This window comes from Somniosus microcephalus, chromosome 15, assembly GCF_052327205.1.
Source record: "Somniosus microcephalus isolate GS21.2 chromosome 15, FLI_Smic_1.0, whole genome shotgun sequence".
Taxonomy (NCBI): Eukaryota; Metazoa; Chordata; class Chondrichthyes; order Squaliformes; family Somniosidae; genus Somniosus; species Somniosus microcephalus.
In genome coordinates this window covers 66,698,307-66,723,592 of record NC_141001.1, presented here as the reverse complement: position 1 = coordinate 66,723,592, position 25,286 = coordinate 66,698,307, and the positions used below count along the sequence as shown (strand labels likewise).

The 25,286-nt window shown below is 44.5% G+C and overlaps 1 protein-coding gene across 11 annotated transcripts in view; it reads left to right on the top strand.

Moving 5' to 3' along the window:
* The window catches only part of stk33 (serine/threonine kinase 33), a 219,042-nt gene that overhangs the window by 7,454 nt on the left and 186,302 nt on the right, over positions 1-25,286 (top strand). For 10 of the 11 annotated variants that reach the window (XM_086007935.1, XM_086007928.1, XM_086007925.1 and 7 more), the window contains exon 2: positions 23,635-23,772. The gene's annotated coding sequence lies outside the window, so the exon portion shown is untranslated. Of the gene's footprint in view, positions 1-22,596; positions 22,799-23,634; positions 23,773-25,286 lie in introns of those variants that run through there. The other variant, XM_086007927.1, reaches the window with a different exon arrangement.

Sequence of the window (25,286 nt, the reverse complement as noted above, 5' to 3'; positions counted from 1 at the left end):
GAGGAAGGTTGGGGGGGCGAGGAAAGTTGGGGGGGGCGAGGGGGGGAGGAAAGTTGGGGGGGGCGAGGGGGGAGGAAAGTTGGGGGGGCGAGGGGGGAGGAAAGTTGGGGGGGGCGAGGGGGGAGGGAAGTTGGGGGGGGCGAGGGGGGAGGGAAGTTGGGGGGGCGAGGGGGGGAGGGAAGTTGGGGGGGGCGAGGGGGGAGGGAAGTTGGGGGGGGCGAGGGGGGAGGGAAGTTGGGGGGGGAGGGAAGTTGGGGGGGGGGAGGGGCGAGGGAAGTTGGGGGGGGAGGGAAGTTGGGGGGGGAGGGAAGTTGGGGGGGCGAGGGAAGTTGGGGGGGGCGAGGGGGGAGGGAAGTTGGGGGGGGCGAGGGGGGAGGGAAGTTGGGGGGGGCGAGGGGGGAGGGAAGTTGGGGGGGAGGGAAGTTGGGGGGGCGAGGGGGGAGGGAAGTTGGGGGGGCGAGGGGGGAGGGAAGTTGGGGGGGAGGGAAGTTGGGGGTCGAGGGAAGTTGGGGGGGCGAGGGGGGAGGGAAGTTGGGGGGGGCGAGGAGGAAGTTGGGGGGCGAGGGGGGGAGGGAAGTTGGGGGCGAGGGGGGGAAGTGGGGGGAGGGAAAGTTGGGGGGGAAAGGGGGGGAGGAAAGTTGGGGGGGCGAGGGGGGAGGAAAGTTGGGGGGGGCGAGGGAGTAAAGTTGGGGGGGGGGGCGAGGGGGGAAAGGGGGGAGGAAAGTTGGGGGGGCGAGGGGAGAAGTTGGGAGGGGGGAAAGTTGGGGGGGGAGAGGGGGGAAAGTTGGGGGGGGCAGGGGGGAGAGGGGAAAGATGGGGGGGCAGGGGGGGGAGAGGGGGGGGGAAGGGGGAAAGTTGGGGGGGGAGAGGGGGGAAAGTTGGGGGGGAGGGGGGATGTTGGGGGGTGGGGGGGAGAGGCGGGAAGTTGTGGGGGCGTGGGGGGGAGAGGCGGGAAGTTGAGGGGGGGAAGTTGGGGGGGGAGAGGGGGGAAAGTTGGGGGGGCGGAGATTGGGGGGGGGGTGGAGAGGGGGGGAAAGTTGGGGGGGCCGGAGATTGGGGGGGGGGAGAGGGGGGGAGAGTTGGGGGGGCCGGAGATTGGGGGGGGGGAAGTTGGGAGGGGGGGAAAGTTGGGGGGGCGGGGGGGGGAGTTGGGAGGGGGGGAAAGTTGGGGGGAAAGTTGCGGGGGGCAGAGGGGGGATAGGAGGGGGGGGGAAGTTGGGGTGGGGGGGCGAGGGGGAAGTTGGGGTGGGGGGGCGAGGGGGTGTGGGGGGAAAGGTGAGGGGGGAAAGTTGGGGGGGTGAGGGGGGAAAGTTGGGGGGGGTGAGGGGGGAAAGTTGGGGGGGCGGAGGGGGAAGTTGGGGGGGGGCGAGGGGGGAAGTTGCGGGGTGAGGGGGGGAAAGTTGGGGAGGGGAAGTTGCGGGGGGGAGAGGGGGGGAAGTTGGGGGGGGAGAGGGGGGAAAGTGGGGGGGGTAGTGGGGAAAGTGGGGGGTGAGGAGGGGAGGGGAGGGGGGAAAGTTGGGGGGGGTAGTGGGGGAAAGTGGGGGGTGAGGAGGGGAGGGGGGAAAGTTGGGGTGTTAGTGGGGAAAGTGGGGGGTGAGGAGGGGAGGGGAGGGGGGAAAGTGGGGGGTGAGGAGGGGAGGGGGGAAAGTTGGGGGGGTAGTGGGGAGTGGGGGAAGTGGGGGTGAGGAGGGGAGGGGGGAAAGTTGGGAGGGAGAGGGGGGAAGTTGCAGGGGGAGAGGGGGGGAAGTTGCAGGGGGGAGAGGAGGGAAGTTGCAGGGGGGGAGGGGGGGGAAAGTTGGGGGGGGAGGGGGGGAAAGTTGGGGGGGAGGGGGGGAAAGTTGGGGGGGGAGAGGGGGGGAAGTGGGATGGGGAGGGAAAGTTGCGGGGGAGAGAGGGGAAAGTTGGAGGGGGGAAAGTTGGGGGGAGAGGGAGGGAGGGGGGAAAGTGTGGTGGGGGGAGTGTGTGGGGGGGGAGTGTGTGGGGGGGGAGTGTGTGGAGGGGGAGAGGGGGGAAAGGAGAGGGGAAAAGTGGGGAACGTGGCGAGGGGGAGAAGTGGAGAGGGGGGAAAGTTGGGGAGGGCTGTTCGCTTTTTCACTGCGCAGCTTTTTAGACAAGGCTGTGTTTTGCTTTGCAGCGACATCGGAATCCATTTGATGCTTCGAAGGTTTCCATGTCGAGAAGTTTAGGAAGCTCATCAGCTTTAGCTGTCAACAGGCAGCTGTCCAGTGGGACTTTTTGAACACTCATAATTAAACCACCTAAACAGTGCTTCAACATCGGCCATCTTACTTTCATGCTTCCGTTTCCTATCCTGGTTGTCATTTTTTCCCAGTTCTTCAAGATGTCTGATTTTTCTTTTCAGAATTCCAAAAATTCGGGATTCAGAAATGCCATGCTTTTGTGCGACTAGCTTTTGAATCTTCAATCCTTTCACACTGTTTAAAACATCTACTTGCTTGGGCAAGGGCACGTCATGCTGCTTTCTTTTATTCAACCATCTTGAAATTCGACTTCCATTCCTCCCTCACCTGCACAACACTAACAAACGTTAGCGAAGACTGGAAATCGAGTCAAACTGTTTTTTAGGCATGTTGACCAACAAACCCAATCAGATTGCAAGGTGCAAGCCTCGGGTTCAAAGTTGAGAAGTCTTTTTAAAGCTGGATTTCTGCATGCCACACTTGATACAAGTGAGAATTACAATAAAGTAAAAATGTTCACAGTTGGAAGTAGAGGAGAAAATGGGACTATAAAAATGGTTGTGTAAAAAAGGAATTGCAATTAAGCGAGTTTCAAATAAACAGATAGGACTGTAACTAGTATGCGAGCAACAAGTCAAAAGAAGCAGTATGTTCTAAATGAAACAATAAAGACATCTTTTTTTTAAAAGCGGTCAAGTACCAGGACAATCCTAGATAAGCAATCAATATAAGAATATTACCATTTTTAGGAAAAGGCCATTGGGTTCCAACAAGCCCATTTCATTTTCACTGTTCAATGCCACCTGCCTGCTTTCTCCCAATTATCCCTCCAATTTCTCCTCCAGAAAATGCATCCAATTGTCTCTTGAACCCATTTACACTATCTGCTTCAGTTGCCCTCATGTGTAAACGTTCTGCTGACTTTTCTTAAATCGCCATGAAGTAAGTCTCTGTAAATGACTGAGTCAGAAGAACAGGTTCAGCAAGTTGGGCTTGTTTTGGAAAAGAGGAAATTTTGAGGAGACCCAAGGAGATTGGCAAAATAAATCCATATAAATTGTTCACTGTAACAAATGGTTAAAATACCAGAGAATATAAGTAGGAAGGAATGTCAAATAAAATGTTCTTCCCCAAAGGGTAATGGACTTGTGGAATAAGTTATCAGGGAAGGCATTGAAGTGAATAGTATAAATAGATGAATGAAGTAACGACTGTAGATGCGCTTCTGGCGAGAGGGGACTTCGGTATGGCCTGAGCAGGTAGGCAGAGTTGACAAGGACCAGGCTTGTCGATTTCAGATTCTAAAATATAGCAAATTTGTAAACTTCTTTGGCCAAAATGGTAAATATCCTGTATTATCAAAACACTATAATGTACTTTTATACAAAATTTGTACTTTCTGCTCAGATTTTATTACATTGATATAAGGGTATCAAATGTTTGAGCATTCACATTATACAGTACTAAAGCAAAATGAAGTATTCTATTGAGCATAATCCTAATGTTAAGAAAGATATCTGTATACGTACCAATGTATTTAAATTGTCCCTTGATGCTGTGCTTTGATTTAAAACGGTCAATTAGAGGCAGCCTGGAAACGTGCAGTGAGTGCCTCATTATAGTCTCTTCCCAGGTTGCCTTTAAGTAATAGTTCAAAATACCATGGGGGTTGAAACTCGTCAGGTGACATTGTTAATATATTTGTGTCCAAGTCCTGTGTGCACTATTTTTGCAAAGTCACAAACAACATATTGCAATAGACATATTGGGCTTGATTTTAAGTGGAGGGCAGGAACAGAGTGTACGATGACAGAAGCGGGTGACGGGTCTGCAAATTTGGGAAATGTGCAGGCCTGGCCGATTTTAATGGCCAGGCCTCGCTTACATAAGGCCACCCACCCGCATGATGCAAACGCCAGTGGTAGTCTTGGCTACTATTCAAAGCGTCAGCGCCTGGATCAGAGTACTGTATTTTCTAAAATGGTGAGAAGCTGGGAACTGTGGAGGAGCAGAGATTTAGGGGTCCAAGTACAGAAATCACTAAAATCTAGTGGGCAGGTACAAAAACTATAAGGCTAATGGAATGTTGGGCTTTATCTTAAGGGGGCTGGAATAAAAAGGGGTGGAAGTTAGAGAAAGCTCTAGTTTGACCCCATTAAGAGTACTGCATTCAGTTCTGGGCACTGCATATTGGCCTTGGAGGGGATGCAGTACAGATTCGCCAGAATGATACTGGGGCGCTAAGGGGTTCAATTATGAGGACAGGTTGCATAGACGAGGCTTGTTTCCTTGAGTATAGAAGATTAAGGGGTGATCTAAATGAGGCGTTTAAGATGATTAAAGGGATTGACAGAGTAGATGGAGAGAAACTATTTCCTCTGATGGGGGTAGTCCAGAACAAGGAGGCATATTTTCAAGTTAGAGCTCGGCCACTCAGGAATGGTATCAGGAAGCACATCTTCACACAGTGTGGTGGAAATCTGGAACATTCTCTCCCAAAAAGCTTTTGAGGCGAGGTCAATTGAAAATGTAAAAACTGAGATTGATAGATTTTTGTTAGGCAAGAGTATTAAGGATTACGGAGCCAGGGCGGGTAGATGGAGTTAAGATACAGATCAGCCATGATCTAATTGAATGGGGTAACCAGGGTGGAGGAGCTGTATGGCCTACCCCTGCTCCTCTGTCCAGGATTGAGTATACTGTGATATGGTCACTTTTTTGTTTCTTAAATGAGACTTACAAGGACTGTTCTTGTACAGTATTTTCCTTTTTTTTAGGACCGTTTTACATAGTGTTATTGTAGTTGCAATGATGATTTAGGTTTTCTTTTCTTTTATTAGCTGATTAATGACAGGATCTCATCGAAAACTTATATTCAACAGCAAGCACTCTTGTTTTAGATGTAGAGTGATGTTCCCTATACTCTCAATAACTTGTCTTATCAACCTCAGAATAGTTTCTGTTTCACCGCAACCAGTGCAACATTTCCATTTCCCATACCAGGTATCCTTGTGACCTTTGAGTCAGATTACCAGTTAGTACCAGTGTGCTGTTTATGTACTGTTTAATTTATTTCTGATGTAAATCTTGCCTATTCAAACTAAATTGATGAATCTAGTCAACATGCCCACAAGCGACTCAATGTAAATTGATTCTGTAGTACAAGCTTTTTTATATTGCAACTTTAATCTGACATTACCATCCTAAATTACTGCAGAAACAATGGGTTAAAGGTTGTGTAAAATAAATTTAATAAGGAAAAGGGATTAAGTAATGATCCTACCTAATTTAACCATATGATGATTTAAAGCAATTTAGATTGTGCAATCTTCGGGGGTTTTTTTCAGGCCCTTTCAGCCCACTTGCCATCTTTAAATTGCTCTTTAGTCAGGAAGGCTTGATGATCTGAGTTGTGGACGTCTTGATTGTGTGCTTTTAAAAAAATAAAAATAAAGAACTGTAGACATTTCCGTGCAGAAGGAGGCCATTCGGGTAATTTGTAACTGTGCTAATTCCCTGCCCATTCTCTGTGTCCTTTTTAAGATGTTTCCCCTTCAAGGTTTTATCTAATTCCTTCTTAAATGCTATAATTGACTGAGCTTTTCAAGGTGACTAGATAAAAACAGTTGAGAAGACCATTTAGACTATCTTAGCTCCTCTTTAATTCCTCTCTGCCCCAGCATCCAGTAATTTCTTAAATAACTCCAGAATTTTCATCTCCACTCTCCTATTCAAAGTCCATTCTGTATGTTTTTATCACTATATGTAATGAAGAACTTCCAGACATCAGTCCTAATTTTTTTTAAATGAATTTTAACCTGTGTCCCACACTCACAGTTTAGTTTGGAGCAATTTGCTGCATTTATCTTTTCTGTATTATTTGCATACCTCAATGACATTATCTATCAATAGCCTCCTTTCAAGACTGAAAAGTCCAAGTCACCCCCACCCCATGAACTATTTCCTCAATGACTCAGAGTTTTGGACCAAAAGAGTATTGATATTCTATCTCAGTTTTGGCCAACTTTGTGAAAATAACTGGCATTCTGATAATTGATGTTGGCCTAGGCAATGGGTCCCACTATAGGTATCAATTGATCCTGGAGTAACTTTGTAATTGCCTAAGAATAGAAGGTTTGTAGCTTTTGCTGAATTGTCCAAGGAAAGTGGCTATTTTAAAGAAGAGTAGATTGGTTTCTTCATTTTTTGAAGGGAGAGGATAAAGAGTAGCAGCTGGAATAAGAGCTTTTTTCCAGGGTTTACTCTGGTCTCAATGGGAAATGTAAATGGAACACGTTCTCAAATAATGAATATAATGCCAGGATGTCCTTTCACTGGCGATTTAGCCACATAAGAGAGTAATCATTGATCCAGTCAACATGTCTGGTGATGATCTATAGGCACCTAGCTATAGTATCATTAGCTACGGGATTTTAATTACTCTGTGACTGCACCACAATAAAGATTATGTGGAAAAGTTTGAAATATTTGCAGTACATCCTGGCTAGATAGGCTTTATTGGGTGATGTAGTGTTGAGGTCTTAGATGTTCAGATGAAATGTGGCAAGTTCATAATCCAGTGAAACAACAACTTGCATTTATATAGCACCTTTAATATAGTAAAATTTCCCAAGGTGCTTCACAGGAGCAATTATTAGACAAAAAATTAACACTGAGCCACATAAGGAGATATTAGGACAGATGACCAAAAGCTTGGACAAGAGTCGGTTTTAAGGAGCGTCTTAAAGGAGGAGACAGAGGTAGAGAGGCGGAGGGGTTTAAGGAAGGAATTCCAGAGCTTGGGGCCTAGGCAACTGAAGGCACGGCCGCCAATGGTGGAGCGATTAATATCTGGATGGGCAAGAGGCCAGAAATGGAGGAACGCGGAGATCTTGGAGGGTTGTAGGGCTGGAGGAGGTTAGAGATGGGAAGGGGCAAGGCCATGGAAGGATTTGAAAGCAAAGTTGATAATTTTAAAGTTGAGGCTTTGCTTAACTGGGAGCCAGCGTAGGTCAGCAAGCACAGGGGTGATGGATGAATGGAACTTGGTGAGAGTTAGGATACGGGCGGCAGAGTTTTGGATGAGCTCAAGTTGTAGGGTGGAAGATGGGAGGCCGGCCGGAATAGTCAAGTCTCGAGGTAACAAAGGCCTGGATGAGGGTTTCAGCAGCAGATGAACTGAGGCAGGGGTGGAGTCTGGCAATGTTGCGGAGGTGGAAATAAGCGGTCTTGATGATGGAGCAGATTTGTTGTCGGAAGCTCATCTTGGGGTCACATACAGCACTAAGGCTGTGAATGGTCTGGTTTAACCTCAGACAGTTAGCAGGGAGAGGGATAGAGTCCCAGGCTAGGGAACGGAGTTTGTGGCATTTTGAAGACAATAGCTTTGGTCTTCCCAATATTTAGTTGGAGGAAATTTCTGCTCATCCAGTATTGGATGTCGGACAAGCAGTGCGGCAAATCGGAGACAGTGGAGTGGTTGGGAGAGGCTGTGGTGAGGTAGAGTTGGGTGTCGTCGACGTACATGTGGAACCTGATATAGTGCTTACGGATGATGTTGCTGAGAGGCAGCATGTAGCTGAGAAATAGGAGGGGGCTAAGGATCTGTGGGGAACTCCAGAGATAATGGTGCAGGAACAGAAGCAATTGCAGGTGATTCTCTGGCTACGAATGGCTAGATAAGAATGGAACCAGGCGAGGGCAGTCCCACCCAGCCGGACGAAGGAGGAGAGGTATTGGAGGAGGATGGTCTGGGTAACCATGTCAAAGGCTGCAGACAGGTCGAGAAGGATGAGCAGGGATAGTTTATCATGGTCACAGCCACATAGGATGACATTTGTGACTTTGAGGGCCATTTCAGTACTGTGGTGGGGCGGTAACTCGATTGGAGGGATTCAACCATGGATTTGCAGGAAAGGTGGGCATGGATTTGGGAGGCGACAACACGTTCAAGGACTTTGGAAAGGAAAGGAAAGAGAGGTGGGAGATGGGGTGGTAGTTTGCAAGGATAGGGGTCAAGGGTGTTTTTTTGAGGAGAGGGGTGATGACGGCAGATTTGAAGGGGAGGAGGAGAGTACCTGAGGAGAGGGAACCGTTAACAATATTGGCTGACATGGGGGCCAGGAAGGGTAGTCAGCAGTTTGGTGCAAATAGGGTCGAGGGGGCAGGAGGTGGGTTTCATAGACAAGATGAGCTTGGAGAGGGTACCGATGGGAGATAGGAGAGAAACTAGCGAAAGATGTGAGTTCAGGGCTAGAACGGGAGGGTGGGGGGGGGGGCTGGGGTGGTACCTTGGGGGTAATTTGGCCCGGTGGGCTAGGGGAAGGAGGGAATCGGCAGAGGTAGCTGAATGGATGATCTCGATCTTTGTGACAAAGAAGTCCATGATGATCTCGCACCTGTTGGAGGCACGAGTAGGAGACTTGCTAGATGCAGTTGACATGAAGATTGGGATTTACAATTTGGCAACAGGAATGCCCCAAGAAATAAATGCTACTATTAAGTATAATGGCATTTGTGTGGACTTTTAAGCTACAGTGGCCAATGAAATACCAGCAATGTAAAAGAACATAACATCAAGGTTTTCAGTAGCTCACTGGGTCCTAGGTTTGATACCTGGTCTGAGTTAGCTTCTTAAGGCTAAAGGGATCAAGGGGTATGGGGAGAAGGCAGGGACAGGGTACTGAATTTGGATGATCAGCCATGATCTCATTGAATGGCGGAGCAGGCTCGAGGGGCCGAATGGCCTACTCCTGCTCCTCTCTTCTATGTATTACCCAGAATGAGAGTGGATAACAGTTGGTCTCTGTGTCCCCAAACAAGGAAAGGAAAAAATTGACTGGAATTCTCACTGCTACTGGAAATGCAAATGTCTTCTGGATGCCCGCTGAGGACTAGCTTGTGCTTGTTGTGTTGGTCGAATAATTCACTAGCTCACTGTCCAATTACCACTTTGGTGAGGATGTGGAATTGTACCCAAGCATAGATGATACTCTTAAGGAGAGGAATGGGAAAGGAGGAGGGTGAAAGAAGAATTAACAAACAAGAAACTTTGAGTGACGATCGTGCTTTTGTGAGGTGGCTAGAGATATCTTAGAGCACCATATCATTCTCTTAATCTTTTATAGGAATGAAAATTATACTCAAAAACATTGTTATAAGATCCTTGTTTTTACTAGTTTTGATTTGAATTCGCAGTGATTCTGGCAAGAGAATAGTGATTAAATCACATTAGCGAAGTCTTTGAAACACTTGAGTGTTGTAAGATTGTAAGGCTTGGTGCAAACCAGCATTTTATTTTCTGATTTTCTTTTCTGTCAATTTAATTTTGTTATTGAACTATATCAATTTACATGTTTTTTTTAAGTAATGACTAGAGTAGAGTAACAGTATATTCTGTTTGAGTTCTAGACCAGGTGTTCTCAACTGAGGGTCCGCGGCCCCCTAGGGATCTACGAGAAGGTTTCAAGGGCTCTGCCAAATCTTCAAATTGTTTCTAAAATGATTTCACATTGACTTCCTGTTGCTTTATATTCGATGATCACCGGGGGTATTACTGTTGATGACGTGGTTCCCTAGACCTGATTTATCTTTGTGGACAGACATGGGGTTTAAAGGATTGACGAACCCCTGCCAAGGACGAAGGTCTCAGACAGATTTTAGTGTGTGTATCTAAAAGAGACGAAGAGGTCAGTTTGTGCAGAGGCAGCCTGCTGCCCGGGTGGGTGAAGGACGTGATGTTGCTGGTCCAGCCTCCCCTTTGCCCTTCAGCATCCCATGACGCTGTGAGAAAGACTTTGGGGAGCAATGAATGTTGCTCTTGTAACCAGCTTATTAAATAAAATGATTAATTCCTGAACGTGTCAGAGCGATGCGAAGGGAATCACCGAGCATCTTACTCTGACACGTGCTGGAATGATTGTTTTTGCAACACATTTCACTTTAATTCTACACACCAGCCTAATGCCCATGAAATGATTTACCAGTCAGCCTGTGTAATGAGGTAGTGGGCTGCCTGGCTTTAAGTAGGATTGCAATTTCAGGGGTATCGATTTTGTGGGACAGCTTGACAGACATTGGAGTGCTGTCTGTTTGATCTCTCACTGGAGATGCAGCCGATGTAAAAATAAGTTTCATCTGAAACACTGCCAACATATTTCTTGCTATTGTGAACATTGATTCCTGGTTAAATAAGCGACCGGCTTAAAACATTAAACTATGATTTTCTGCTTTAAAGCCGCAAACTGCCTCGAATGGTCAGTCCTACTTTGTATAGTCCTGTTTAGTTCTCAAATACTAACATTGAATGTTGAGATGTTCGGTTTAACTGGTTTGGTGTTTCAGCAAGTTTTCAGACGCAATAAGCAGAATCCCAATTTATCATTTGTGAGACTACCGCAAAGCGTGGAGATTTAAATGTTTATCTAATTGGGAAAGAAGATTTGATAGTCATATGGTAGTTATTGACCATTTTAAAGTTACAGATTACTAATACGCCTAATGTGCCCGGTTTATCTTAACACTGGTGCAATTAAGTTTACAAAGACGAGTGAATTTATTAAAGATATTAGTTGCTTGCTTGTCATATTTCCAATAAACACAACCATTAAGAATCCTGCCAAACATGTTAACACAACCTTTTGCTTCTAACACAGATTTGTAAGTAAAACTTGTGAATGTTAAGAATTTGAAACCATAAAGATGATAAATATGGTCAATTGACTGTGCTGCAGATCAATTAATCTTCCCCAATGTGTTCACCAGGACAACATGCCAGAATTTACCCAATCTTTGCATAAATTATATATTATTTGGAAATAAACTCTAAGTCAGTTGTTTAGATCTAATGTTGCTGGAGATTTTGGTGCCTGGCATGGGGAATATTCCCAAACTATCACTAAATAATGCTAATATTGTGTTGTTTCTGGGTCATACATTTCCAATTTATTGAGATATCTGGTGGGCTGGGGTGGGGTTTCTATGCATTTGTACCAAAGTCATATACCTGCTCTTTATTAATGGATTCATGATATTGTTACATGAAGTACTGAGGGAGTCTTTCTTCCAGGTGAACTGTTTGAAGGATGATACCATTTGTACTCGGACTGTACAAAAGTGATGGATCACCTTTCATAGAATTTTAGAGCACAGGAGGAGGCAAATCGGCCCATTGTGTCTGTGCCAGCTTTGTTCAATTGTGTAACTAATTTTTTATACAGAAAAAATACTTGTGTTACAGGACGTGCGTGGAATTTTTATAACACAGGAGGGGGGCTTCAGAAGCAAAAAGGTTGAGAACCCCTGTTGTACAGTTCACAAGTGGTTTTTGTTTGCTAATCTCGGGGTTTTCTTCAAGACAGATCACATGGGAGAAGTGAACAGTAGTATTGGGAAGTATGTTTGGATGGTGTTCGGTACCTGTGCAGGTGAGGGGCGCGGGGTAGTGGTGGGGGGTGCGGGCGGGCGACGGAAGAGAAGGGATCTGTCATTTCAAAGGCCAGCTTAGCAGTGCCTTCAGCTGAAAGGGGGGTGGGGTGGGATGAACCTGCCAGAAGGAAGGCATATACTTTTTATTATCTAAGTGAAAACTGTTTAAAATCCACTTGCTGTAAGTCTCTTGTGCTAGTGACCGTGACCTCGCATGACTAGAATGACACTGAGACAGTCTTTATGATGCAAGTACTCACAGTGAGACTGCATCATTTGACAGGAAGAGAAGGTGAGGCAGATATTGTTTCTGTTTACAGACTAAAGGGGGAGTTGCTAGGCTGTAAATCAATCCGGGGGTTTAGATTCTGAACCATGCGAATGAAGCTTTAGCACTGTGTGAATGCATGTGACCCTTTTGATTGAAGTGCAGCCTTAAGCTCACAGGTGTTTGTTGTTTTTATTTTTATATATATCTCTTATATATTATACATCATAGAATCATCTAGCACAGAAGGAGGCCATTTGACCCATCGTGCCAGTGCTGGCTCTTTTGAAAGTGCTATCCAATTAGTTCCACTCCCCTGCTCTTTCCTCATAGACCTGCAAATGTTTCCTTCTCACGTATATATCTAATTCCCTTTGAAAAATTACTATTGAATCTGCTTCTACCATCCTTTCCAACAGATCATAACAACACGCTGTATAAAAAAAAAAAAAAAAAAGTTCTCCTCTCCCTTCTCATTCTTTTGCCAATTTATCTTAAATCTGTGTTCTCTGGTTAACGACCCTCCTGCCAGTGGAAACAGTTTCTCCTATTTACTTTATCAAAACCCTTCATAATTTTAAACACGATTAAATCTCCCCGTAACCTTTTCTGCTTTAAGGAGAGCAATCCCAGCTTCGCTAGTCTTTTGACGTAATTGAAATCCCTAATCTCTGGTAATATTCCAGTCATTCTCTTCTGCACCCTCCCCAAGTTCTTTACATCCTTCCTAAAGTGTGGTGCCTAGATTGGACACAATACTCCAGCTGAAGCCTGTGGTGTATGTAACGTGTTCCACCTTAAGAGAACTTAAGCCTGTTCCACCTTAAGAGATGTACTACTTTCTCTGGCTGCTGCATACGTAATATCGGTGGTGACCACCGGTATATAAGTATTGTGTAGTGATATTGTATTTAGTATAGTCCTGACCTCCAACTAGTAAAGACCTGTTGAAACTTTATTCTTGTAGTCTGTGTCAGTAATTAATCTTAATACAACTGGAACACACAGACTTAACAGTGGCGACGAGTCCGATTCTTACCCTGCGGCAGTTTATATCCACGGCGGCTTCGTCCACAGAACGGGCGTCGAAGAGAGGCATCCACCCTCATCACCCTGCTGGAAGACACGTCGCGCGGCAGGCATCGAGAACCCGGAGTTCAGAAGACATCCTGAACTCGAAGCCTCCATCAGCAGCAGTCAGCTATCATCTTTCTACCTCGGTGGTGGGTAAGCCGGTCAGTGACGCGAGCAGAAAGTCGGCCGCGTTGGCTGTACAGACGGGGGGAGGAAGACGGAGGAATAAGGGCGGTGAGATCGATCGCGACCGGAGATAAGGGCCGGGCCGCATTCGGGCCGAAAGGCGCAGCGCGGGGACATCGATCGCGGCTGGTGATAAGGGCCGGGCTGCTTTCGGGCCAAAAAGGCGCAGCGTCTGGGGCGACTGAAGGCGCGACAGCCGCGGTGAAGGTGAACGCAGCCGGTGCTAATAACCGGGCTGCAAGAAGGGCTGCGAGGCGCGACATCGGGGAAGCGCGAATGCCCGAGGGAGCCGCGGTGAAGCGGAGACAGCGTCGGGGGAGTTACTAACTGCTGGGAAAGGGGAGCAGCAGCGGCACGCCAAACGCCATTGCAGCAGTGGGTGAAGACCGCCAAGCGCGGGAAAACCGCCATTTTGTAGGCGGAGGACGAAGACGAGCGGGAAGCCGCCATCTTGGGATAAAATAAAATAAAAATAAATAAATAAATAAATTGCAACGATGCCTAGACATGGGAACATTAATACCTTTGATAGCGACATCGAAGATTGGGCCATGTATGTAGAACGCATACAAAATTATTGTAAAGCAAATAAAATCCCAGATGCAGAGAAAGCACTTACTTTATTGAACTTAATGGGTGCGAAGACATACGGGCAATTGAAACACCTTTTATCACCAGATGAACCGGCGGATAAGACGTTCGAGGAGATTGTTACTGTCCTGAAAAATCATCTAAACCCCACGCCGCTGATGCTAGCGGAACGATTTAAATTTTACAGCAGAAGGCAGCTGAAGGATGAAAGCAATGCTGAATATTTAATGGAATTGCGTAAGCTAGCAAAGCACTGTCAGTTTGGAACGGGACTAACAGACGCGCTAAGAGATAAATTTGTGTGTGGATTATTAAAAGAAGATACACAAAAGCGACTGCTCGAGGAGAATGAGCTGACGCTTGAGAAAGCGGTCACTATGGCAGCAGCACACGAAGCCGCAGCGAGAGGCACGGCAGTAATGCAGCTACGGTCACCGGAACTCAGTACAAATAAATTGGGTTTGAGTACTGTAAAATGTTATCGTTGTGGAAAGACAACACATGATCAGAACCAGTGTTGGTTTAAAAACCAAGAATGCAGAACGTGTGGCAGGCTTGGCCACATAGCTAAAGTATGCCGGTCAGGAAAGAAGACCAGCAACAAAAAGTCACCGCAAGGAAAATACATAAAGGTGCACAAGGTGACAAAGACCAGTTCGAACGAACAGAAGTCAGATTCAGACGCTAGCAGTAATGAACTGGGTAGCTTAAGAGTACACAACGTTGGTAAGGATGCAGATCTCCAGACAATTTGGGTCACTCTTCAGATAGCAGGAGTCCAAGTAAAGATGGAATTGGACACTGGATCGGCATTGACGGTCATGAATAAGAAAGATTACAAAAGGTTATTCCAATATATTCCCCTACGGGATACGGAGATTATATTGAAAACATACACGGGGCAAAGAGTGTACCCCATCGGAAAGATAGAGGTAAAAGTGGTCCACAAGGGCGAAGAAAGCCAAGTAATGGACTTATATGTGCTACCTGAAGGAGGTCCACCACTACTGGGACGGGAGTGGATTAGGAAAATGAATATGGACTGGCACTCCTTAAAAGCACTAACGGTAGATTCCGGGGAAACAGATGTCAAACCTAAACGATTGTCCAAAATATTGGATGATGCTAAAGAGGTGTTCCAGCAAGGACTGGGAACACTGAAAGGAATTACGGCAAACATCAAGATTGATGAACGGGCTCAACCAAAATTTTTCAAAGCCAGACCGGTACTCTATGCAATACGACCTACTGTAGAAGCGGAACTGGAAGCGCTAGAACATTCAGGTGTACTGTCTAAGGTAGATTGGAGTGAGTGGGCTACGCCCATTGTTCCCGTTATGAAACGTCCTTCGAGCAACAAGCCAGGAGAACCAGGGAAGGTTCGCATCTGTGGAGGTTTCAAGATCACCGTTAATCCGGTGCTTCACACGGTGCAGTATCCGCTTCTGCGGATTGAGGATATTTTTGCTTCGTTGTCTGGCGGGAAACACTTCACCAAGATAGACCTGGCGCAGGCGTACTTGCAGATGGAGGTTGAAGAGTCACGCCAGTACCTCACGATCAACACGCATAGAGGTTTGTACCGGTATAATAGGCTGGTTTTTGGAGTGGCATCGCCTCCGGCAATTTGGCAGAGGGCCATGGAGCAGGTATTACAGGGAATTCCAGGCACACAATGTTACCTGGACGATATTCTGATTACAGGTGATGGTGATGAAGAACACCTCGCAAACTTGGAACTGGTGCTCAACAGACTGAAAGAGTATGGACTTCGAGTTAATCGGCAGAAATGTGAGTTCTTTCAGAAGCGGATCTCGTACTGTGGTCATGTCATTGACCGGGAGGGGCTTCATAAGTCTCCTGACAAGATAGAGGCAGTTGTAAAGGCTCCCGCTCCGGAGAATGTCTCTCAGTTGAGGTTGTTTCTGGGATTGATTAACTATTACCATAAGTTTCTACCGAATCTATCCATGGTACTGCACCCGCTGAACGCTCTTTTACAGAAGGGGGTACCATGGGAATGGAGCGAAAACTGTAAGAAGGCATTTCGCAAAAGCAAAGAATTGATCACCTCAGGAAGTGTTGGCTCACTTCAACCCGACACTGCCTATTCGGTTGGCTTGTGATGCTTCTCCATATGGTATTGGGGCAGTACTCTCACACAAGTTGCCAAATGGCAGGGAAAGGCCAGTCGCGTTTGCATCCAGATCATTGACCTCCGCTGAGCGCAACTATGCGCAGATCGATAGGGAGGCTCTCAGCCTTGTATGGGGAGTGAAGAAGTTTAATCATTACCTGCAGGGCCAAAAATTCACACTTCTGACAGTCCATCAGCCGTTGGTATCCATTTTTAACCCTAAGAAGGGTGTTTCGGTGATGACAGCACAGCGACTCCAGAGATGGTCCCTTTTCCTAGGGGCACATCAATATCAAATAGAATTCAAAGGTACAAAGCAGCATGGCAATGCTGATGGGCTGTCGCGCCTGCCACTACCTGAAGCAGAAGAGACGACGAAAGTTGACCCTGTTGAGTTATTTCATTCGACCATCATCGAGTGTTTACCAGTCACCAATGCAAGTATTGAAAGAGAAACCAGGAACGACCCGACACTGTCCCGAGTTTACGAGGTGACCGTGAAGGGATGGCCAACACATGGTGATCCTCTGTTACCGGCATTCTCGGCAAGGCGAGACCAGCTGTCCGTCTGCCATGGTACTTTGATGTACGGGACAAGAGTGATTATTCCTCCCAAGTTACGGGAAAGAGTTCTAAAGGAACTGCATGAAGGTCATCTGGGGGGAGTTAAGATGAAAAGTCTTGCTAGGGCTTATGTATGGTGGCCGGGCATTGACCAACAGATAGAGGAGTTGACAAAAAGCTGCGCTGGGTGCCAAAAAGTGCAAAATGCACCTCCGATCGCACCGCTACACCCATGGGAATGGCCTTCAGCCCCATGGCAACGCGTACATATTGACTTTGCTGGTCCATTCATGGACTCCATGTTCCTAATTGCGGTGGACGCACATTCCAAATGGCCAGAAGTGATCAAGATGAATACCACTACTTCAGAAAAGACAATTGCGGTGTTAAGAACAATATTCGCAAGGAACGGATTGCCAGAACAGATCTGTTCGGACAACGGACCACAGTTCGTGTCGGAAGAATTCCAAAAATTCTTAAAGAAGAATGGGGTGAAACATTATACCTCTGCCCCATATCATCTGGCGACAAACGGGTTGGCCGAGAGATTTGTCCAAACATTCAAAAAGGCAATAAAGGCCATGAACGATGATCAGATTCCGTTACAACACAAGGTGGACAATTTCCTAATGGCATATCGAAACGCCGCTCATGCAGTGACTAACCAAAGCCCTGCCATGATGTTTTATAACAGGAGGTTGCGGTCCAGGTTGGACTTGTTAAAACCAAATGTGCGGAGGGAAGTGGAAAACAAACAGTTCCGGCATATTGATAACAAGTCCACTCGAAGTTCCGACGTAGGACAACCAGTGTTGGCAAGGGGCTATGGAAACGAAAAATGGCAGTCTGGAACAATTCGGGCCAGACAAGGACCTCTGATGTACACAGTAGATATTGGTAACAATGTGATAAGGCGTCATGCGGATCAACTGGTAGAATCAAGAGCAAGGGTCGAACCCATGGTTGCGACAGAGACAACTGTGGAAGACGTTAATGAACCTGAAGCATCTACCTCGGCAGGGACTGTACCTGATGATGACGTCCAATACATAGGAAACCAACAAGAAGAGTCACCTCAGCAACAAGAATCAGAGACCACTGAAAGGCGTTATCCAAACCGAATCAGAAGGCCTCCTGAGAGACTGAACCTTTGAACTGTTTATACCTGAAGTTATATATGTTATGATGTTATGTTAAATGGGGATATGACTATTAAGCTAAAAAGGGAGGATTGTGGTGTATGTAACCTGTTCCACCTTAAGAGAACTTAAGCCTGTTCCACCTTAAGAGATGTACTACTTTCTCTGGCTGCTGTATACGTAATACCGGTGGTGACCACCGGTATATAAGTACTGTGTAGTGATATTGTATTTAGTATAGTCCTGACCTCCAACTAGTAAAGACCTGTTTGAAACTTTATTCTTGTAGTCTGTGTCAGTAATTAATCTTAATACAACTGGAACACACAGACTTAACAAAGCCTAACCAGTGATTTACGTAAAGATCTAGCGTAATTTCCTTGCTTTTGAACGCTATCCCTCTGTTTATAAAGCCCAGGATTCCATATGCTTTTTTAATAATCTTATCACCTTGTCTTGCCACCTTCAAAGATTTGTATATGTGAACTCCAGATTTCTCTGTTCCTGTACCCCCCCTTTAAAATTGTACCATTTAGTTTATCTTGCCTCTCTGCATTCTTCCTTCTAAAATATATAAAATGTATGTAATAACTTAGCTTGTCGTGCTAAATTGATGGTTACTGGGATGAAGTGGAGTGACGTAGGACCTGAAGGTATATATTGCCATTTTATAGAACCTGTACAATTTATGTGAAACTATATAGTTAAGTGGTATGCTGCAAGGTCCATCTCTTTGTTGTATACTGTGTGATAGTCTTCTGTCTACCATTTCATATTTCAATGATGTAAAGATTGGGTTTAAAGTAAATACAAATTTCTCTCATCATTTGGACCCAATTTTTAGGTGTCCTTGTAAGAACTACTCTCTTATTTTCCACCTCCCCCTCATTGTCAATTAATGCCTTCTAAATAGTACTAACACTTTCATCTCTGAGTCACAAAGTTGTGGGTTCAAGCACCACTGCAGGACTTGACACATAGGACTGGATTTTCTCAATGGGGAGCTTTTGGAGGCATTAGTCCCGCCTCCATCGACTTGTGGCCAACCCATGCTATTTTCCCTTGATTGACCCAGGCCAATTAAGGGAAAGCCGGTTACAGGTGACGTCATCTGTCAAGAGCTTTTGACAGATGAAATGTCAGCGTTTGACAGCTCTGTGAAGCTGTCAAACGCTGACAATCTGTCCTCTAAGTTGAGTCCTTCCACTCAGGCTCACTTGATCTCTCCTGAGCAGAAAGCAGAAGGCTGCAGCTTTTGACAGTTCAGCGGCCATTCTGCTTTCTGTGCTGGTGAGCTGAGTGACTCCCGAGACCTGAAGGGATGAAGCCTGCAGGAAGAAGTAAAGGTAAGTAAAACTTATTAAATCACTTTACACTCACCTCACACACTCGCCTCTCTGCAATCACTCACCTGCACACCGGACATCTCGACCTCTCCAACCCATGCCGACTGACAGCCCGCCTCGCTGTCCCTGGCGAGGTTCAGAGCCGTCGGGAAGCCTACACTTCAGGGCTGAAAATAGGGATTCTCAAAAAAACTGTTAATAGGCAGTTAATTGGCAATAATCCCCTTACCGCCTCGAGGAGACGGGACCCGGCGCAGGTCGGGTACCCGCCTCCTGGGAAGATGGCACGGAGGTGGGTTGGGGGCGGGATGTGTACCAACCCCCAGATTCTGCCATTTACCCGGCAGTCCTGCCTCCTTACCAGCCTCCCCAGGGCTGGCAAAATCTCCCCCATGATCTAGGCTGACACTTCAGTACAATATTAAGGGAGTGCTTCATTGTCAGAGGTACAATCTTTTGGATGAGATGTTAAACTGATGTTCTTCTGACTACAGTTCGATGTAAAAGATCCCCTAGCACGATTTGAAAAAGAGCTGGGTAACATTTATCCCTCAACCAACACCACCAAAAAGCAGGTTTTCTCATTGCTGTTTGTTTTGAACTCTGCTATATGCAAATTGTCTGCTGCCTTTGCCTACATAACAGTGACAACACTTTAAAAACTATTAATTGGCTGGGAAGTGTTTGACCTGAAGGTGCGAAAAACACTGCATAAATGCAAGTTATTTCTTTCACTTGTGCCATCTACTCTGAATTATTCTGTACCTTTAAAACTGAGTGTTTAATCAGATTTTCCATCAAATTTAATAAACTTGTTTTCATTAGATTCTTGATTCTTATTGAGAATTATTGTGTGTGAGTCCTACTACTACAGAAAACTTTCGTTTAAACGGCAACTAAATATCTGGAATGCTCTATCCACCGGCAAAATTCTCGCTCCGAAAACAACACCTCAATAACTGGCAATGTTGCCGAGTCCGAGTCTCCAACGGCTGCCGAGTTAGTCAGTGGGGGTAGTTCTCCAAACTGCCACTACTCGGCCTCTTGGCGCTATCGGAAGTCGGAACACCTCAGAAACCCTGCATCAGGAGTCTGACTCTCCCACGCTGCCGGTAGCCTCTTCTGATCCGCCATTTTTCGGGGTTCCAGTACTGTGTGTCTCCAATGCTGTTGGAACTCATTGGATTGCATTGTGGAAATCCCAAAAGTTGATCCAACCAAAAGGAAGAGTGGTAACTTTAAAACAGAAAATCGATATATGCCAACGACTAGAAAGGGGAGAGAAGCATATGAACATTATGAATGAATTCAAAATCGGTTCGTCAACATTCTACGATATCAAAGCGCAGAAGGATAAGCTGCTCAAGTTTTATGCAAGCTCGGAGACATCTAAGAGTGTAGAGAAACGGCGTACGCTTCGTAAGCCTAAGCTTGAAGAGCTGGATACCGTGCTTTGAGTGGTTTTCTCTTGAGCGTTCAGAGGGTGTTCCGATTTCCGGACCCATGCTCATCGAAAAAGCGAAGGATTTCTACGCAAAGATGGAGCTCACTGACAAGTGTGCTTTCTCTGATGGATGGCTAACGTGCTTCAAGGTACGGCATGGGATACGACGACTCGATATTTCCGGGGAGAAGAAATCAGCTGATCACGACGCCGCAGAAGAATACTGCGATTATTTCAATCGGATTGTGCAACAACATGATTTGTTGCCAGCACAGCTATACAATGCCGATGAAACTGGCTTATTTTGGAGGTTTTTGCCAGAATCAACACTTGCTGGGGCTAGTGAGGCTAATGCTTCAGGTTACAAGAAAAATAAAGATCGTGTAACCGTGCTAACATGTGCGAACGCTGCTGGATCACACCGGGTTAAACTTCTCGTCATTGGGAAGTATAAAAATCCCCGTGCATTTAAGAATGTGAAGCACTTATCTGTTGAGTACAAAGCTCAAAGAAATGCTTGGATGGATAAGGAAATCTTTTCAAATTGGTTCCATCATATTTTTGTTCCATCTGTGAGGGGACATTTCCGTAGAATAGGGAAACCTGAAGATAGCAAATGCATTTTATTGCTTGATAATTGTAGAGCCCACCCGCATGAATCGGAGTTGGTTTCTGGAAATATTTTCACCATTTATTTGCCACCAAATGTAACTTCTCTCATACAACCCATGGACCAGGGCGTTATCCAAAATCTCAAGTGTCGTTACAAGAAAGACTTCCTACGTAAACTGATAAGCCAAGATGACAATACAGGTATTCACGCATTTCAGAAGGAATACAATCTTAAAGATGCCATCTTTAATGTTGCATGTTCCTGGAAATTGGTGATAGGTCGCACTTTGAGGCAAGCCTGGTGCAAATTGTGGCCTTCTGTAATGTTTGCTGAAGGTGGTTCTTCAGAGGAAGAATTTCATGGGTTCAACCTTCGTCTGCGGAGGACTGCAGTAATGGAAATGGCTGGCATGGTGAAAAATGTAGGCCCAGCAAACCCTCTACGTCACCTCAGTGAACGTGATATTGGGCAGTGGGTTGATGCAGATAGAGAAGTTGCTGTTGTGCATTTGCTAAGTGATGATGAAATAATGGAGAAGGTTTTGAATCCAAAGAAAGAAAAGGAAAGTGTGATGGAAAATGAAGAGGATGAGATTTCTGAAGAGAACAAGATTTCTTGGGCTAAAGCTGCAGAAGATTTTGTTTCATTACTTAAATTTGCTGAAAGCCATTCTTGCTATTCTGCCCAAGATGTTATGCACCTCCATATTCTGCATTCCACCTTTCTACAAAGAAGGCAAGAGTCCACTAAGCAAGCAGACATCCGGGACATGTTTAGGAAAGCTTCCAAAAGAGTTGGAGCAGTGGAAGTGCCTGAAGAACCTGTTGAAGTGCATGATCCTGATGACCCAGCTGGCATGGATATTGCTGATGAACCAGCTGACTTGGAATAAGTGTACAGTCAACCACCGTACAGTATACTGTACTGTATAGTCGTTTATAAGTTTTGTTTTACTGTTAAGTAATTAAAGAGTTATGGATTACCATCAACTGGCAGTACTGTACTTAATCAAGCATCTTTCACCATCCATTTAACACAACATTCTGTAGGTGAGTACCCAATTACTGTATATTGCACATTTCTTGATTTTTAAATTTTTCTTTGTTAAAAATAGCCTGGGTAGATAAACCGCTCAGTCATCCGGAACTTTTGATAGATCGGCAACACGCCGGTCCCGTCGATGCCGGATACCACAAAGTTTCCTGTAAATAGTTTTATTTGGTGATTATTGGAGATGTAAAAGGTGTAATTGTAACTGAAGGCGCTATAGCACGGAGCCATGTAAATGGTGTAGATCTTGAACTCAGTTTGAGTTTTGGAGTAACCCAGGATCAATGTGAATATAGTTGTAGAATTAACTTGTAAATTCTTTTCCTGGAATAACATGCATCAGATGTTTTATAATGCTCAGCATAATAATATAATCAGCACAGTTTTCTCGTGACCAGTAGTTCCCAGTGATGTCGCTCCAAGTAAAATATTCACAACCACGAAGAAACGTCACAGAAATTTTGAAACATAAATAAAATTTAACTTCTTTGAAATAACAGAAGCATAGGAAGTTTTGTCATCATCACACATGATGTATTTCCTAAAATGTGGTTGGTTATGATAAAAGATTAAATTGTTGTAATTCTAATTCCATTATGTTGCTATGGTTGAGTTGATAACTAAACTTTGTTTCTGTCTTACAATTGACAGGTATTATATGCACACAACATAAATATTTCAAACAAAGGAAGAAAAGAAAAAGTAGAGAACATTTAATTATTAATAGAACGTTCTTAATAAACTGAACAATGCAGTGATGTACGTGTTACAACATTATTAGGGATTGTAGCCAGCAATTGTCTTGGCATTGTTGATCAATTTGACTCTGTTTTACAGTGATGTACCACATTGCATGCAGTTTGATTTAAACCTGTGTAAGTAAGGATGTTGGGCGCTGAATGTGTTCTCAATGCTGTCCAGTACTTTATTTTGTTCTCAATGCTCAAATTAGGAAGGTAATTTAAAAAAAAAAAAAATGTTTTCAGTAGTTGTACCTCTGATTATAATTTATTGAACTGGAAATAACATTTCAACTTGTTTGCCATTTGTTTAACAGTAGCCACTTATTTATTAATTTGATTAGGAAGTCAAATATAGAGGACTAGAGTGCCTAATATATTTATCAAAATAAGAATTTTCCATGCCATCAAATTACTGTAAAAGTGTTTCCTTATGATCTTCATATATACCTGACCAAGCTTTTTATTGTTTCACTTTTGCAAGGTGCACCTGCTAGTTGTCTTTATTTTGTAATGCTTTTGTGTGTAGTATTTTATTATGTGCATAGTAACTAGTTAAAAGTAACACAAAAATACAGGAGTCAATAATAGCCAAAATTATGCTAGATTTTTTAACTATCATTTTCGGGACTTAAATTTAGAGTGTCATTTCTTTTTTCAGTTATTTAGGATACCGATTTAAGCTGTAGTACATTAAGGGCACATAGACTTGATCTATGAAAATACTGTTAAATTATTTAAAATTTGGTATTGATTCCAATCTGATGTAATTTTTAGTTATTTTAAGGATTTACAGCAAGGTTTGAAAGAAGACTGACTGCTCTTTTAATTACTGGTCTTTTCCTTTTTCTACAGACCTCTAATTGATGGTTTTCATTGCTGGATAAGGTTCCACCAAGGCTGTGCTGAGCCTGGTTCTTGAACAAACCAATAGAAGTGTTTAAAAATTGTTGAAAGTAGTCTCCGAGTGACCAAACAGACTTCCTATCAAAAGTAAGTATTTGACAATCACCATGTTCCGTGCAAGTCTGAACTTTATATGTAAAACACAGCACTACATTGGTAAGAGTGGAAAAATAAAAGGATGCTATTGTAAAATCATTAATATTTACTTACGAAGCATTGAATTTGTGTTTACAATGCACCAAATACAAGAATGACCTGGTTATAGAGCAAATATACACTTTATATTTCACTTTCTTTTTGCTATGTAGCATGCACTGTTATCAATGAATTTTAAATGTTGAGGAATCCAGGACATAGTTGTTCTTTGCTGTTGGAATTGAAAATTAATGATTTCTTAATAAGAAATTATTGTCAGTAATTATACTGCAACATTTCTAGATTGCTTGTGAGTCCTTTTCAAACAAGAACATAGTATAGTGTTCTTCATGTAAAAGAACATCTGAAAGTGTTTTATGCATGCAGTGGGGAAGTGGGCACAGAGCAGGAAAAGGAGGAATTTAGTGAAGAAGTCTGAAAGTATAGTCAGAGATGGGTTTTTAAGAAGGCTTTTGAAGACAGGAAAGGAGTTAGCAAGTGGTTTAGGGAGTGATTTTTTTCTCTCCAGAGGACAGGAGGATTGTGATTGAATAATTGATCTCCTGGTGAAATAGTGTGAGTAGGGAACAAGCTGTAATCTGGAGTCAGAGAAACGCAAGGTACAGGCAGGGAGTCACGGCTGGACGAGATCATCCAGATAGAATGGAGTGAAGGATTTGAAATGAAGACGAGGATTTTGAAGTGGATTTGCAAACAACCTCTTCCTTTGTATTTCTGCTCAAACAAGGTGTATGTATTTTCGGGAGTGTGTGTGACCAGTATGTAGCAGTCTATGACTTGCACGTGGAGCAAAAAAAATGTTGTCGTGTACTTGTGAGTTTTCCATTCTTCATTGTTTTAAAGATAGGTCATTTATTTCAATCCATCCCCATCGTTTCTAACTACCCATTTTCAGGAGATGAAAAACAGCACATACAAATTTGCCCAAACAAAAGCTGAATAAGTGGATGGTCTTTTATGTGATTTTGTTTACCATGATGATTAGAATTCAAGGGTTAAATGCTGGGTTCGCCCTGGAATGATTAAAAAGCGAGTTGCACTGTAATTCAACTTAACTTTATTAATGCTGATGTCTCCATATTAACATATTAATGGTATCATGTTTTCTGTAACAATACAGATTTAGAAGGCTGCACAGGAAACTATGAACTATAAAAAGCTTGCTGATCATGATATATATTGGTAATACTATAATAAGTTAAAATAAGGCATCCTTCCTTGTTCGAAAACCTACAGTTGATAAATGGCCAGGTCACTCCAAAGGAAAATAAAGAGAGAAAATGTTCTTGAACAAAGGATAATTTAAGACTAGAAGTCAGGCTGATCAAATTGTCAACCTGTATTATGAGTAAACTGGCCACAAGTTATTAAAGGTGCTCAACAGAACAAAGATGCATGTGCACTAAATCAGTACAAAAATATCATGTACTTAAGAGGCTGATCTG